Raw genomic sequence first — 14,340 nt, 5'->3', positions numbered from 1 at the left:
GAAGTTGACGCTCCAGGTGGTAACTTTGATCCACATGTATACATAGATACAATAGGAGTGCCAAGGGGGGTACCAGATTAATTTAATTCTAGAGATCAGTTTAAAGCAGGTTTTGAGTCCTTATTTGCTATTTTCACGGTTAATAATAATGTAGATTGGATGAATTATATCTATTACAATCAGCAAAGGTTTGTAAACTACACCAGGGATGCTTTTGCAAGGGTTAGCGGACCAGTTAGGGCCCACTGCATCCATGGCCCTAGAGTGGCCCTGGATATGATTTTAGCAGAAAGAGGTGGGGTATGTAACTTTCTGTATGTGTATTATCCCTTTGATCAAAAAGAGTATGAGTAAGGGACTGGATAATGTGACCAAAATTTCCCTTGTTTGAAAAAGATGAAGAGCCAGTTCCGATAATGACAACCAGAAGAGTGGAGAAATGTACTAGTACTGCGCCTGTCCCGGTCTCATAAGATGGACTGTCAGTGGAATTCCCATTTGCCTATGGATAGTGCAGAAGACCTTAGGTTCCGGCGAGGGCACACCCTGTGGGGTGTTAACTCGTACAGATAGAGGGTATGGATGCCCGGAAATAAGCCCAGGGAATCCATGGCCTCCTTCTGAGGTGAGGTAGGGATCCCCCCCTCCTAGGAGTAGGGACTTACGGGCAGTGGAGAAACCCTGATGCAAGGGAGAGGCGACCGAGGAAGAGTGCAAGGCCTTGTACTTGATCTCCATATTAAGTTTTTTAGGGGGGTTTGTGAGGGTATATGTATATATTGCCAAATGTTTTTTATGCTTTATACCTATATGCAAGTTCTATTCAATTCCAAATGAGAAAAAACTTATATGTCGCCTTACATCAGATATTCCAAAGGCCTTGCAAGGCGAAGACAAAATGTATCTTGAACAAAATGTATTTTAAACACAGCAAAGAAGAATCGGACGAAGGACGCGTACTTGGCTGTTTTCCCGGAGGCGCCAGTATTAAGATAACAACTGTTCAACTATGTACATAACTTTCACTGTCTCAGGCCGGAAATCCGGACTTCCCATGTATGGTTATGAGCCCATCACCCATTCCTGGTGATGAGACAAAAGGGTATAAGATCTCATGTAATCTGTAATAAAGCGCAAAGCGCAGCCATGTCCCCGTGTGAGAAACTATACCAGACCTCCGTGTGGTGTTTTCTTCTTACCGCCGGCAGCGGGGCAAGTGGGGTGGGCCTGATTGGTCCTGTACTTAGAATATTACCCTGACACTAGTGGTCATCAGAAGAATACATGTGGTCGAAGCAAGAGGGCTCCGGAAGACCACAAGGGACCAGACTGCAGGCATGTGGAAATGGAAGTCTCCTGCTCACCATGCTCATGAGAGAGTGACTCCACTCAGCTGACGGGCAGGAGCAGGGCTCAGAAGATGCAATGGTCCGAGAAGGGAGAGGAGGTACGAAGGCCGCCGGCTCCACCGTAGATGTGGCCCCCCCGCCACTGCTAGTACCGCTGGCTAACATAGAAGAATACTGGCAGCAAGGCAGACAGTAGCCGGTGGGAGACCCAGCAGCTTCAATGAAAAGGCCAAGACCACCCTCAAAGCAGCAGCAGGTGCAGGGAAGGGGGAATACTACAAACCCCCGCTGCTTGAGGAGGTAGGAAGGGGGAAGATGATGGCAAAGAGGGGAAATACAGAGAAAGAAGAGACAAAACAGAGGCCCAGACCTCCTGCAGATGCCATAGGGTAAACAGGAGAGGAATGGGCAGCCTCCCCAGGACCCCCACCCCTGCCACAGGGAAGTGGGAGGAAGCAGAGATCTCGGTATCCCAAATCAAGGGACACTGACTCACACAAACTGTCACAACCCTGCCCCCAAGGGCAATATATACAGGGGGCACCAGGCCCTGCTCCTACAGTTCTGCAGCATCTCCATCCCAGGGCTCACAGCAGGCGGAGATCTATAAGGCAATTACTACTAATAATGAATCCGATGGGGAAAACTGGACTGGAAGGAACACCTCAGAGCCATCCCCACTAAAAGAGATCTGGATAATCTTTTTGCTCAGTTTGCTTCATTGCAGAAATTTGCACTGGATTGCTTTCTGCAGGGATTCCAACATTTGGGACATTGTCTTGTAGAGGCAGAGGAGACGCAAGAGCTGGTATTACAACATATCAATGACCAGAGGGACATTCTATGTGACCGTGCCAATCAGATCACAGAACTTGCCACCCACTTGGACGACATCGAAAACCGCCACAGGCGAAACAATCTACCGTGTTTCCCCGAAAATAAGACACCCCCTGAAATTTGCAGAAGTCCCAAATATAAGGCACCCCCCGATAGTAAGGCATAGTAAAGTGTGCAGGCAAGTCAAGAGGCCTGTCCCCTGCTGCCATCCCCGTTGTCTCCTACCTCCAGATGTATAGGTAGATCTGCAGACAGTCTGCTATTATCCTATCCCTGCTGTGCTGTACGAGTGTGCTGTTGTGAGCTCCCCTTGCTGGCTGGAAAAGTCCATACTGTACGTTCTGTTCCTGCTGTACATGTCTGCTGTGATGAGCTCCCTCTGGTGGCCGGAAGCTGCAATACCATCCCTGCTTACAAGTGGCACAGGAACTTCTGTCTGCAGACAGGTACGTTACTTTACAGCCCTTTATTTTGAGTCAGGCAACCTGTGTGTTATTCTTAAGGCTGGGTTCTCACAGAGCGTATTTCCAGCGGAAATCTCACGGTTTGGCCACAGCGATAAACAGTGAGATTTCCGCCGGGAAAGCGCTGCTTCAAAACCCACGGCACTCAGCCGCTTGTTTTGAAGCGACCTGGCTGCACGCTTTTCCATTTCTGTGGCCGGTGAATCTGCACCACAACACCGGCTTCTCCCAGCTGTGCCGTGACAGATTTGCTGTCCCATGTGGACGAGATTTCTGAGAAATTTCGTCCACAAAGCTGGCCAATTGAGGGATTAGCGGCCACAGACGGATTTGCCGCGGCGAAATAAGACACCCCCTGAAAATAAGACGTAGCACATATTTGGGAGCAAAAATTAATATAAGACGCGTCTTATTTTCGGGGAAACAGGGTAAGAATACAGGGCCCGAGTGAAGAGGTGGAAAGTAAACTCCTGGAGGCATGGGCACAGACATGCTTTGGAGCACTACTGAAGCGATCCCCAGATGATTCAATCGAGATAGATAGGATCCACAGGTTCCTAGACCCCAATTCTGCAGTCCTAGAACGGTCACGAGATGTGATCCGCAGGATCCACTTTTAAAAATAGAAAGATAAGAAATTACATCAAATCAGATCCAAGGGTCCTATCAAGCATCTTTGTAGGGACTTACTGGTACTACTGGACCTTTTCCAGAAAGACACTACAACAAAGCAGAGCACTGCATCCTCTATTGCCAGTCTTAAGGAAGCAGGGGATACCCTACCGTTGGGGGTACCCATTCCAATTGGTAGCCAGAGTAGGAGACACCACGGGTAATTTTCAGGTGCCTAGGGGACTTACCTAGGTTTCTTTCTGATTTGAGTCTGCCATTGGTGTTCCTCCCAGATTGGCAGAGGCCAAGGGTAGCAACATCTCTCCCACCAAGAGGACAGTGGCAGACAGTCAGTGGGGATCGCAGGCGAGCCGAGAGACATGACAGGACCATTAAGGACCATCCACTAGAGCCAAGATGGAACATTCCTGTCCCTGTATCTTGGAAGGGCAGTGGGGTACTGTTGTATTATGTTTCCACCAGATGTATGGGTGGAGACATGGGTTGGGCACTGTCAGGGACATGGAAATCCCAGGGCAAGCTGGTTGGCTGTTGTGACCGAGACCAAAGCTCTAGGGCACGCCCACCTCACCTTCTGCTTCCTACTGACATTGGCCAGCAGCTCAGACATGTTTCCAGTGGACTGCCTGTGTGGCCTCCGCTGGACTCCCATCTGAGCTGCTGTCCCTTTTTGAGCTGGCTCATTACTGGCCTCCACTGCCCTTCCTCCTGTGGCTGCTGCAGCCGGGGCGGCTGACAGCACTCTCAGCCACCATGTTGGCTCCCATGTGCGCTGCCATCTCCCCTGCCATGGCGCTCATAACTGGCCTCCGCTGTCCTTCCCCCTGTGTCTGCTGCAGCCAGGGCTGCTGACACCACTCTGATGCTCCATATTGGCTCCCATATGCGGTAGAATGTCCCCTGCTACCATGCTCATCACTGTTGTCCTTTCTCCTGCATCCGCTGCAGCATGGGGCAGCCGACACCTATCTCACCCTCAATGTCCACGAAGAGACATTCTGTGTCCGTAGTGCCCAGGTCCGATGCTGTTGTCTACAGCAAAATCCCACATGCTGTTTCACTACAGTGCACTTCAGCCACTGATCACCCTGTCAGGCACCACAGCTGAGGGAGACGTGCCCTGAAAGATTCCCTGCCAGTGAGCCCGGACATCCCATGTCACCACCCATGCATCCGGTGGAGACATAATACAACAGTACTGAGTGTACCCTAGAGCTTCAGTCACAACAACCAACTAGCGTGCACTGGGAGTTCTCTGTCACTGACAGCGCCCAACCCATGTCTCCACCCATACATAATACAACAGTGCATGCTCTGCCAGATCCATACCTCCCTGGGGCTTCCCCTGCTAGAGCACACTGCTCCATCTACCCTACATTAAACTAGAACATGGCCACATGAACAGCCTAAAGCATAAATCAGGAGTCCTGGGCCTCTTTTAGCTGACCATAGTGTGTAGACTCTCTGTGACTAGATTGGGGAGATCCTGGTGGTCCTCTGAATTTGCCTGGGACTACACAGGGGGCTTAAACCAGCACTTTGCACACTATTTTCTTTTGTATGAATATCTACTGCCACCTCTTGGTGCAAATGAATAAATCATCTAAGTGTCCTGCTATAATGCACCCTAAATACATTTTACATAATTGTCTACAACAGAAGAAATCTGTTTAAACAGTGCAAGTAGGGATATGTTTTCCTGCAGATTTGCCAGCTTGATCTCCTGGGGGCACCGGCTTCTATTCAGATCTCAAACTACCCGCTACTACGCTCTCATTCTAAAGAATCTCAGAATTTCCCTCTCAAGTGTGAAACTACACCTCAGATGGCTGTCCTATTCTCGCCCCAAAATAGGAGGATGAAATTCTGTCCGCCACACTCCTCCCCCTCACGGACCATAAAGGAGCCGCTATTGGATCCTTCGAATATCTTGACCAGGAAAGCTGAATATTACATCTCATCTGAGGCATTGACAGCTATGTTCCAGGACCCGAAAGACAACATTCAGAAAGATATGGGCAGCAAAGACTCATAGTAAGTTGAAACATTGTTGCTTTCACTTGTCACAGAGGAATAAAGGTTCTGTGAGATATCGACATATCCCGGCATAAAACCTCACAAATCGGTGCACATTACTGCACATTCCTGTTCTGGTTGCTGGGTCTGTTCTGAGTATCTGGACCCTCTTGACACCCGATCAGATTGATGTGCATGAGCAATCCTGGTTAGACTTCCCAACCTTTCTAGTCTAATTGCTTTTGTTCATGGACTTACCCCCTTGTGGTGGTCAGTGGTATCTGTATGTGTGTCTGTTCAGCCTTAGTTTTTAACTTGTACTAATAAAGATTTCAGTTTTAGTTAAACATCTGTTCTGTGAAGGACATTTTGAAAACTAGACCTCTTGACAAATTTATCTATAGGTGCACTGAATATTTTGATATCACAGTTTTTGAATGAATCTAAGCAAAGCGGAATGAAAAAATTATGACTATTGTTTTTGGCAATTGTCTCATACTAAAAAATGTTTTTTTTTGTGTTCAGAACACATATGAATGAAGACATGCACCCCAGATAGATACCCCTGTTTCTCCCGTGTTCAGAAACATACCCATTGTGACCTCAATCTGCTTTCTGGACACATGGCTAGGCCTGTAATGGAGGGAGCACTAGAGATGAGCGAGCACCAAAATGCTCGGGTGCACATTGCTCGAGTTGAACTTCCCGCGATGCTCGAGAGTTCGTTTCGAGTAACGAACCCCATTGAAGTCAATGGACGACTCGAGCATTTTTGTATGGGACCGATGATCCGCTAAGGTTTTCATTTGTGAAAATCTGCAAAACCTACGAAAGTGATGGAAACGACATAGAAACGGATAGGGCAGGTGAGGGGCAACATGCAGGGCTGCATCTCAGGTTCCCAGGTCTCACTATTAAGCAACAATAGCAGCAAGAGTGCCCCCCCCCCCCTAACAATTTTTACTTCGGACAAACCCTCATTAGCAAGGCACACCTTAGCTAAGCACCACACTACCTCCAACTAAGCACAATCACTGCCTGCGGGACACACCGCAGCCTCTTCTCCTGGGTTACATGCTGCCCAACCCACCGCACGACCCTGCGTCTGCAGCGCACACAAAAGTGTCCCTGCGCAGCCTTCAGCTGCCCTCATGCCACACGCTCGCTTCATAGCCACACCACCCTCAGGTCTATTTCTCAGTACATCTGCGATGAGGAGGAACCGGAGGCACACACTGCAGAGGGTTGGCAGGGCCAGGTAGCAACCCTCTTTAAAAGGGGGAGGGGGGCGATAGCCCACAATTCTGTAGAGAATCGATGAGAAATTGACGTTCGATCTTCCTTCCAATCCTGTGCCACCTCCGTCAGGAGCTGCAAACGTGGGCATAAAGGGGACTCAGCTGCCAGGCCAGTAGTTCTGCACATCTCCACAATGCAGCAATACTCTGTGTGGAAAGTATGTGAGCGGGCCCTGGGTCAGCCTCTGTCTCAGCAAACACCTTGTGTTGCCCAAGGTGCTGCGACTGACATAGCAATGGGGAATCCATGTGTCTACACACTACTCATTCTGTTTGGGTGTCGGATACCTCATCGACAACGCACAGGGTAAACCATCTGCACTCTGCACCCTACCTAAGTCTGTCAGTGTTTTGGGGACAGACAGGTAAAACACCTCAATGGGAAGTCTGTGTGCACCCACAGCATGGGTGGCTAGCAGGAACCCACAGACGGTACATAAAGAAATCCCATTGCAGTGCCCCGGAGAGCTGAGGTTACGTGAAAGAAAATACATGTTGGCCTCGGCCCACAATCCATGCCCTAGTCAGTCTGCGTTGGTTTTTTTTTGGCCAGATAGGTAGAACACTGCGATGGGAAGACTTAGTGCACCCATAGTATACACAGACCCCTGTAATATTCCTGTAGCAAAGGTATAAGCTGACCCCAGTAACAGTTATGTTGCAGAAGTCTAGAGAGACCCCAGTAACATTTCTGTAGTAGCAGTATAGACAAACCCCAGCAACATTTCTGTAGTAACAGTATAGACAGAGCCGAGTAACATTTCTGTAGTAACAGTATAGGCAGACCCCTGTAACATTTCTGTAGCAGAAGTATAGGCAGACCCCTGTAACATTTACGTGCCAGAAGTATAGGCAGACCCCCTAGTAACATTTATGTAGCAGCAGTATTGGCAGAACCCTGTAACATTTGTGTAGCAGCAGTATAGGCAGACCCCTGTAACATTTCAGTAGCAGCAGTAAAGGCAGAGCCCAGTATTTGTAACATTTCAGTAGTAACAGTATAAACAGATCCCAGCAACATTTCTGTAGTAACAGTGTAGGCAGACCCCAGTAACATTTATGTAGCAGCAGTATAGGCAGACCCCTGTAACATTTTCGTGCCAGAAGTATAGGCAGACCCCAGTAACATTTTAGTGGCAGAAGTATACGCAGACCCCCTAGTAACATTTATGTAGCAGCAGTATTGGCAGACCCCTGTAACATTTCTGTAGCAGCAATATAGGCAGACCCCTGTAACATTTGTGTAGCAGCAGTATATGCAGACCCCTGTAACATCTCAGTAGCAGCAGTACAGGCAGAGCCCAGTATTTGTAACATTTCAGTAGTAACAGTATAGACAGACCCCAGCAACATTTCTGTAGTAACAGTATAGACAGAGCCGAGTAACATTTCTGTAGCAGAAATATAGGCAGACCCCTGTAACATTTTTGTAGCAGAAGTATACGAAGACCCCTGCAACATTTCTGTAGTAACACTATAGACAGATCCCAGTAACATTTCTGAAGCAGAAGTATAGGCAGACCCCTGTAACATTTACGTGGCAGCAGTATTGGCAGACCCCAGTAACATCCTTGTGGTGGCAGTATAGGCAAACCCCTGTAAAATTAACATGGCAGCAGTATAGGAAGACCCTAGTAACATCCTTGTGGCAGCAGTATAGGCAGACCCCTGTAACATTTACATGGCAGAAGCATAGGCAGACCCCTGTAACATTCAAGTGGCAGCAGTATAGGAAGACCCCTGTAACATGTAAGTGGCAGCAGTATAGGCAGACCCCTGTAACTTTCTTGTAGCAGAAGTATAGGCAGGCAGACCCCAGTAAAATTTCTGTAGTAATAGTATAGGCCAACCTCTGAAACATTGGGATACCATGAGCGTAGGCCGGAAAAATTAGTTGGATAAGAGTGTAGGCGTGGGCCCCAAAAATAAATAAACTTGTACCAAGAGTACAAGTGTACCTCTGAAAAATTTATCAACCGAGAGGGCAGATGAAACCCATAAACATTTTTTTAAAGATACAGCTCACTGTTGCTTAATTTGTAACGGAGCCTGTAGGCAACCCTGTTGAAAAAATTGGTTCATGTTAAAGTCTCAATACTTTTGAAACTTTGAAAAATTTTTAAAACATTGGTAGATGTAGATGAGCCTCTTAGGCCGCAGAAAAATTGCCCGTTCAGAGCGATGACATGTTGTTTCTGGTGGAGGAGTAGCAGGAGGAGGACTAATGTCAGAGACAGATTGACAAAGATAAATGCCCCGTTTTCCCGGTGATAGAGAAGAGTGCTTTTATCTATGGTTGCAGCGAAAAGAATCTTTAGGTTCCGCTGCTCTCCGCTGTGGAGAAGAGAAGTCTGGGGAAATCCAGACTTTGTTCATCTTTATGAGTGTCAGCATGCCGGCACTGGCAGTTGACAGGCGGGTACGCTTGTCCGTGATGATTCCCCCAACTGCACTAAACACCCTCTCTGACAAGACGCTAGCGGCAGGGCAAGTTAGCACCTCCAGGGCATACAGCGCAAGTTCGTGCCACGTGTCCAGCTTTGACATCCATTAGTTGTATGGAGCAGAGGCATCACAGAGGATGGTGGTATGGTCGGCTACGTACTCCCTTACCATCTTTTTACAGTGCTCCCTCCGACTCAGCCTTGACAGGGGAGTGGTGACGCAGTCTTACTGGGGAGCCATAAAGCTGGCAAAGGCCTTGGAGAGTGTTCCCCTGCCTGCGCTGAACATGATCCCTGATCTCTGGGCCTCCCCTGCTACTTGGCCCTTGGAACTGCGCCTGCTGCCACTAGCGCTGTCAGATGGGAAATTTACCATCAGTTTGTCCACCAGGGCCCTGTGGTATTGCATCGCTCTCGAACCCCTTTCCTCTTCGGGAATGAGAGTGGAAAGGTTTTCCTTGTACCGTGGGTCGAGCAAGGTGTACACCCAGTAATCTGTAGTGGCCAGAATGCGTCTAACACGAGGGCCACGAGAAAGGCATCCTAACATGAAGTCACCCATGTGTGCCGGGGTACCAGTACGCAACACATCGCTGTCCTCACTAGGAAGATCACTTTCAGGATTCTCCTCCTCCTCCACAGCCCATACACACTGAACAGATGAGATGCAAGCAGCATGGGTACCCTCTGCAGTGGGCCAAGCTGTCACACACGACCATGCCCGGTTGGAGGCTAAGCGGCAAAAGCTAGAGGTCGGTCTGCTCTGTCAGACCCTGCAACAGTTTGGGGACCATGTGCCTCTTGTCACCTAGGCTGAGTAGTTTCAGCATGGCCTGCTGACGCTTGCCCACTGCTGTGCTGCCGCGACACACCACACCGACTGCTGGCAACGTGCTGCTCACGTTTCTTAATTGAGAGGTAGAGGTTGCGTAGGAGGAGGAGGGGGAGGGTTTAGAGGAGGTGGCATAGACCGCCGCAGATACCAGAACCGAGGAAGGACCCGCTATTCTGGGTGTGAGTAGGATGTGTGCGGTCCCAGGCTCTGACTCGGTCCCAGCCTCCACCAAATGCACCCAATGTGCCGTCAGGGAGATATAGTGGCCCTGCCTGCCAGTACTTGTCCACGTGTCCATGGTTAAGTGGACCTTCCCAGTAACCGCATTGGTGAGGGCACGATTGATGTTGCGGGAGATGTGCTGGTGTAGGGCTGGACCAAGTAGCGTGGGACCACCGCAGCCATCATGTCTTTGAAAGCCTCTATTTCCACAAGCCTGTACGGCAGCAGCTCCATGCTGATCAATTTGGCAATGTACACGTTTAAAGCTTGAGTGTGCGGGTGCGTTGCGGCGTATTTGTGCTTGCTCTAGCGACAGCTGGACGCTGCGCTGTGAGACATTGCTGGATGGGGTCGAGGACAGCGGAGGTGTGGGTGCAGGCCGGGAGGTGCTCGTGCCTGTGTCCTGAGAGGGGGGTTGGATCTGAGTGGCAGGTTGGGGCACAGGGGGAGAGGCAGTGGTGCGACCCGGAGGCGGTGAATGGCCTTCGTCCCACCTTGTGGGGTGCTTGGCCATCATATGCCTGCGCATGCTGGTGAGGCTGGTACTGGTGGCTCCCCGGCTGATCTTGGCGCGACACAGGTTGCACACCACTGTGCGTCGGTTGTCCACGCTCTCACTGAAAAACATCCACACCTTTGAAGACCTAGGCCTCTGCACGGTGGCTTGGCGCGAGGGGGAGCTTTGGGAAACACACCCTCATGTGGACCTCCACGTCCTCGCCCGCGTCCACGTCCTATAGCCCTACCCCTACCCCTCAGCATGGTGTATTACGAATAGAGCAGACACATAACAATAATTCCATAACATAATTATGGAATTATTGGCGTACAGTTGGCGGCTGACAGCGGTTATGTAATGCTAACTCCAGGCTAGCGCAGACGACCGTGCGGCGCGAGCACGCTGGAGTGGCCCCTTCAACGGGACAGAAGAGGCAGACTGCGCCAGGAGAAGGATTTGGTCGGCGCCATGGAGATGGGGACGCCAACACAGGGGGGGGGGGGGACCCCCTGTAGGTAAGTATATAACTTCTGTATGGCCAATATTTAATGCACGATGTATATTACAAAGTGCATGTATATGGCCATACAGAAGTTTTTACCTTTACTTTATTTTGCGGGACAACCCTTTAAAGCGAATTTGTTGTTGTTAAGTTTCTGTTACAGTTTTAAAATCCATTCCCTTGACATTAGTCCCCTTTTCCTAATAAAAGTCTATGGTCTGCCCTTACGTATCTGGGAAAAGTTGGAGAAGGAGGTGCTCTTGTGTCGCATGTCAGGCCCTTTCAGGGAGTCTCTTTTTCTGGATTTTGTAGTTTCTTTGCTAGTCCTTAAAAGGAGCTGAATAAATTTTGTCTGATTAATCATTTATGGTATGTAAAAGGTGCGTCGGTTAATGAAGGCATAGCTTTGTTCCATAGTTTCCCCATCATTTGATGCAGCAGTTATTTGGGTTCGAAAATATGGGTGCATTATTGTCAAAGACCAATATTAAATCAGCTCTTTGCTTTCTAGCGGTTCATCCCAAAAGCATCTGTTTGTTGGGATGTTATTGGGAAGGGGTATACTTTGCAGATAGAAGTTTGCCTATGGGATGTTCAATTTCTTCCGTGGATTTTGAGGCATTTAGCTCCTTTTTGGAGTGGGAGGTAAAGAATGTAGCTGGTATTGGCTCGGTAATTCATTACCTGGATGATTTTTTTATGTCTACATCAGGCAAGTCCGCAGATATGTTTTACGTTGTTTTCAACTATTCACTGGGTGTCACAACGTTTCACGGTCCTGTTAGTTTCTGAAAGACAGAAGGGCCTTCTATTTATTTGAAATTCCTGCGCATTACCATAGACACGGCGGCTATGAAGTGTAGGTTGCCGTGAATAAATTACACTCTTTGCAGCAAAAAGGTTAATAGGGTCTGAAGGTTCAATAAGATTATGCTGTGAGAATTGTAATCTCTGTTAGGGAAAGAAAAATTTTGCATGTCAGATAATGCCCATTGAAAGAATTCTTTGTTGACGTTTTGGAGGCCAGCAGATCAGGAGTAAAAGCGATCGATCATTATATTCGCTTGGGGAAAGAACACAGGGAAGATTTGGAGGTGTGGATGTCCTTTTTGGAACATTACAATGAGAAATCGTTAATGATTTTGGAGTCAATTGAGAATTCTGACTGCAAACTGTTTACAGATGTGGTAGGCAGGTCGGGGTTTGGTGCATTTTTCAAGGACTATGATGCACTGGTCAATGACCTAATGAGTGGGTTGAATCAGGATTGGTAAGGAATTTGGTGGTGCTTAGGCTTTTCCCAATTATTGTCACAGTGATGCTTTGAGCTGAATGGTTTTGCAATAAGAAAGTTAGGTTTTATTGTAACAATTTGGGGTGGTTCAGCCTTTTAACAGCTTTTCCCCGCCCACCCTTTCCAGTAGTAAGTTTGCTGTGTTATAATGTTATCATGTTACAAGCTTTGTGTGGGTAATGGTGGTACATGTACCGGGTGTTAAGAGTTCAATAGCGGATTCTCTCGCTTTCAGAGGGGGAATTTTTGATAATTAGCTCTGGAAGCAGAAGAGGACGGGAGAATGTGCCTGCCATGGCTTTGGAAATTGGTTGACAAGTGGCGAATCATCTGATTCTCATATCTTTGGTACCGGGGACTTTACCAGCTTATGAGGCAACTTGGTGGGAATGGGAAGATTGGGTGGTCTCACTAGCTGATATTCAGACAGAGGATGACAGGGTGGAAGCTTTTGTGTACTGATTTGGATACCTGTCCACTGCGGGCTGGTCTGTAGCTAAAGTTAATCGCTTCATATCGGCTTTGGTTTTTCATCTTAATGTGTGTGTGCGTGTGTGTGTGTGTGTGTGTGTGTGTGTGTGTGTGTGTGTGTGTGTGTGTGTGTGTGTGTGTGTGTGTGTGTGTGTGTGTGTGTGTGTGTGTGTGTGTGTGTGTGCGCGCGGGGGTTGGGGGGGGGGGGGGACATGACAAAACAATTATTTGGTAGGCCAGGCCCTGAAATGTTTCTGAAAGGAAAATCGACGACCAGAAACACACAGGCCCATATCTTTTACATTGTTGGAATGGTTGGTGGTAGTGTTGGAATTAGTGTGTAGTGATGCTTACGAAATGGCCTTCTTTAAAGCAGCTTTTGCATTGTCTTTTTTTATGGCATTACGTTTCTCCCAGTAAAAAGATGGAAGGTGGTTTGTGGATAAAGGATGTTATGCCCATTGAAGATCGGCTGGAGGTGTGAACCAGTCATTCTAGGATGAACCATGTGGGAAAAGGTCAGAGGACCATTATTGGATGAGTTGTGGGGGTATTGATGTGTCCGGGTTAATTGCAGCATTGTCCAGACCACATGTCATTACCAGAGGACAGAGGGATGAGTAGTTGGGACCCGACTGCATCCCTCTCCTGCCATGATTTAGAAAGTGATCTACCAGAAGGGCTGCCACGAGCAGGCATGTACATATGAGAATACTACCCTGTTGCGCTCCTTATCTTTTGTAACGTTATTTCATTTTCACTGTTATTTATGAGTAATTCTACATTTCCGCCTACCAAATTTAAAGAAAAAAAAAAAAAACATCTTTACTTGCTTTAAGAAAATGCTCTATTAACATTTTAGTAAAAATGAGTTTCTGCTGAAATCCATCATGGTGCTGCATTTCTCTTTTATTATAACATGTTGACTAATTAGCATATGGCTCATAATGAACTTTTGAGGTAATAACTTAAAATAGGAGTTGGATTGCAAAAAGATGTACCTGTCATGTCCGAGTGGCACAAGAGCACCATGTCAGCATGGACACAGGGCGGCATTCACACAAACGCAGGAATGACACATGATATAATTAAAGATGAGCGAACGTACTCGTCCGAGCTTGATATTCGTGTGAATATTAGGGTGTTCGGGATGCTCGTTACTCGTAACGAGCACCACGCGATGTTCGGGTTACTTTCAGTTTCCTCTCTGAGACGTTAGCGCGCTTTTCTGGCCAATTGAAAGACAGGGAAGGCATTACAACTTCCCCCTGTGACGTTCAAGCCCTATACCACCCCCCTGCTGTGAGTGGCTGGGGCGATCAGATGTCACCCGAGTATAAAAGTTGGCCCCTCCCGCGGCTCGCCACACATGCCTTGTGACTTAGCTGAGGGAAAGTACTATCGTGCTGGTGCTGCTGTAGGGAGAGCGTTAGGAGTCAGTGTAGGCTTCAAGAACCCCAAAGGTCCTTCTTAGGG

The sequence above is a fragment of the Eleutherodactylus coqui genome, chromosome 2 (genome assembly GCF_035609145.1).
Source record: "Eleutherodactylus coqui strain aEleCoq1 chromosome 2, aEleCoq1.hap1, whole genome shotgun sequence".
NCBI classification, from domain to species: domain Eukaryota; kingdom Metazoa; phylum Chordata; class Amphibia; order Anura; family Eleutherodactylidae; genus Eleutherodactylus; species Eleutherodactylus coqui.
Note: the sequence above shows the minus strand (reverse complement) of the source record.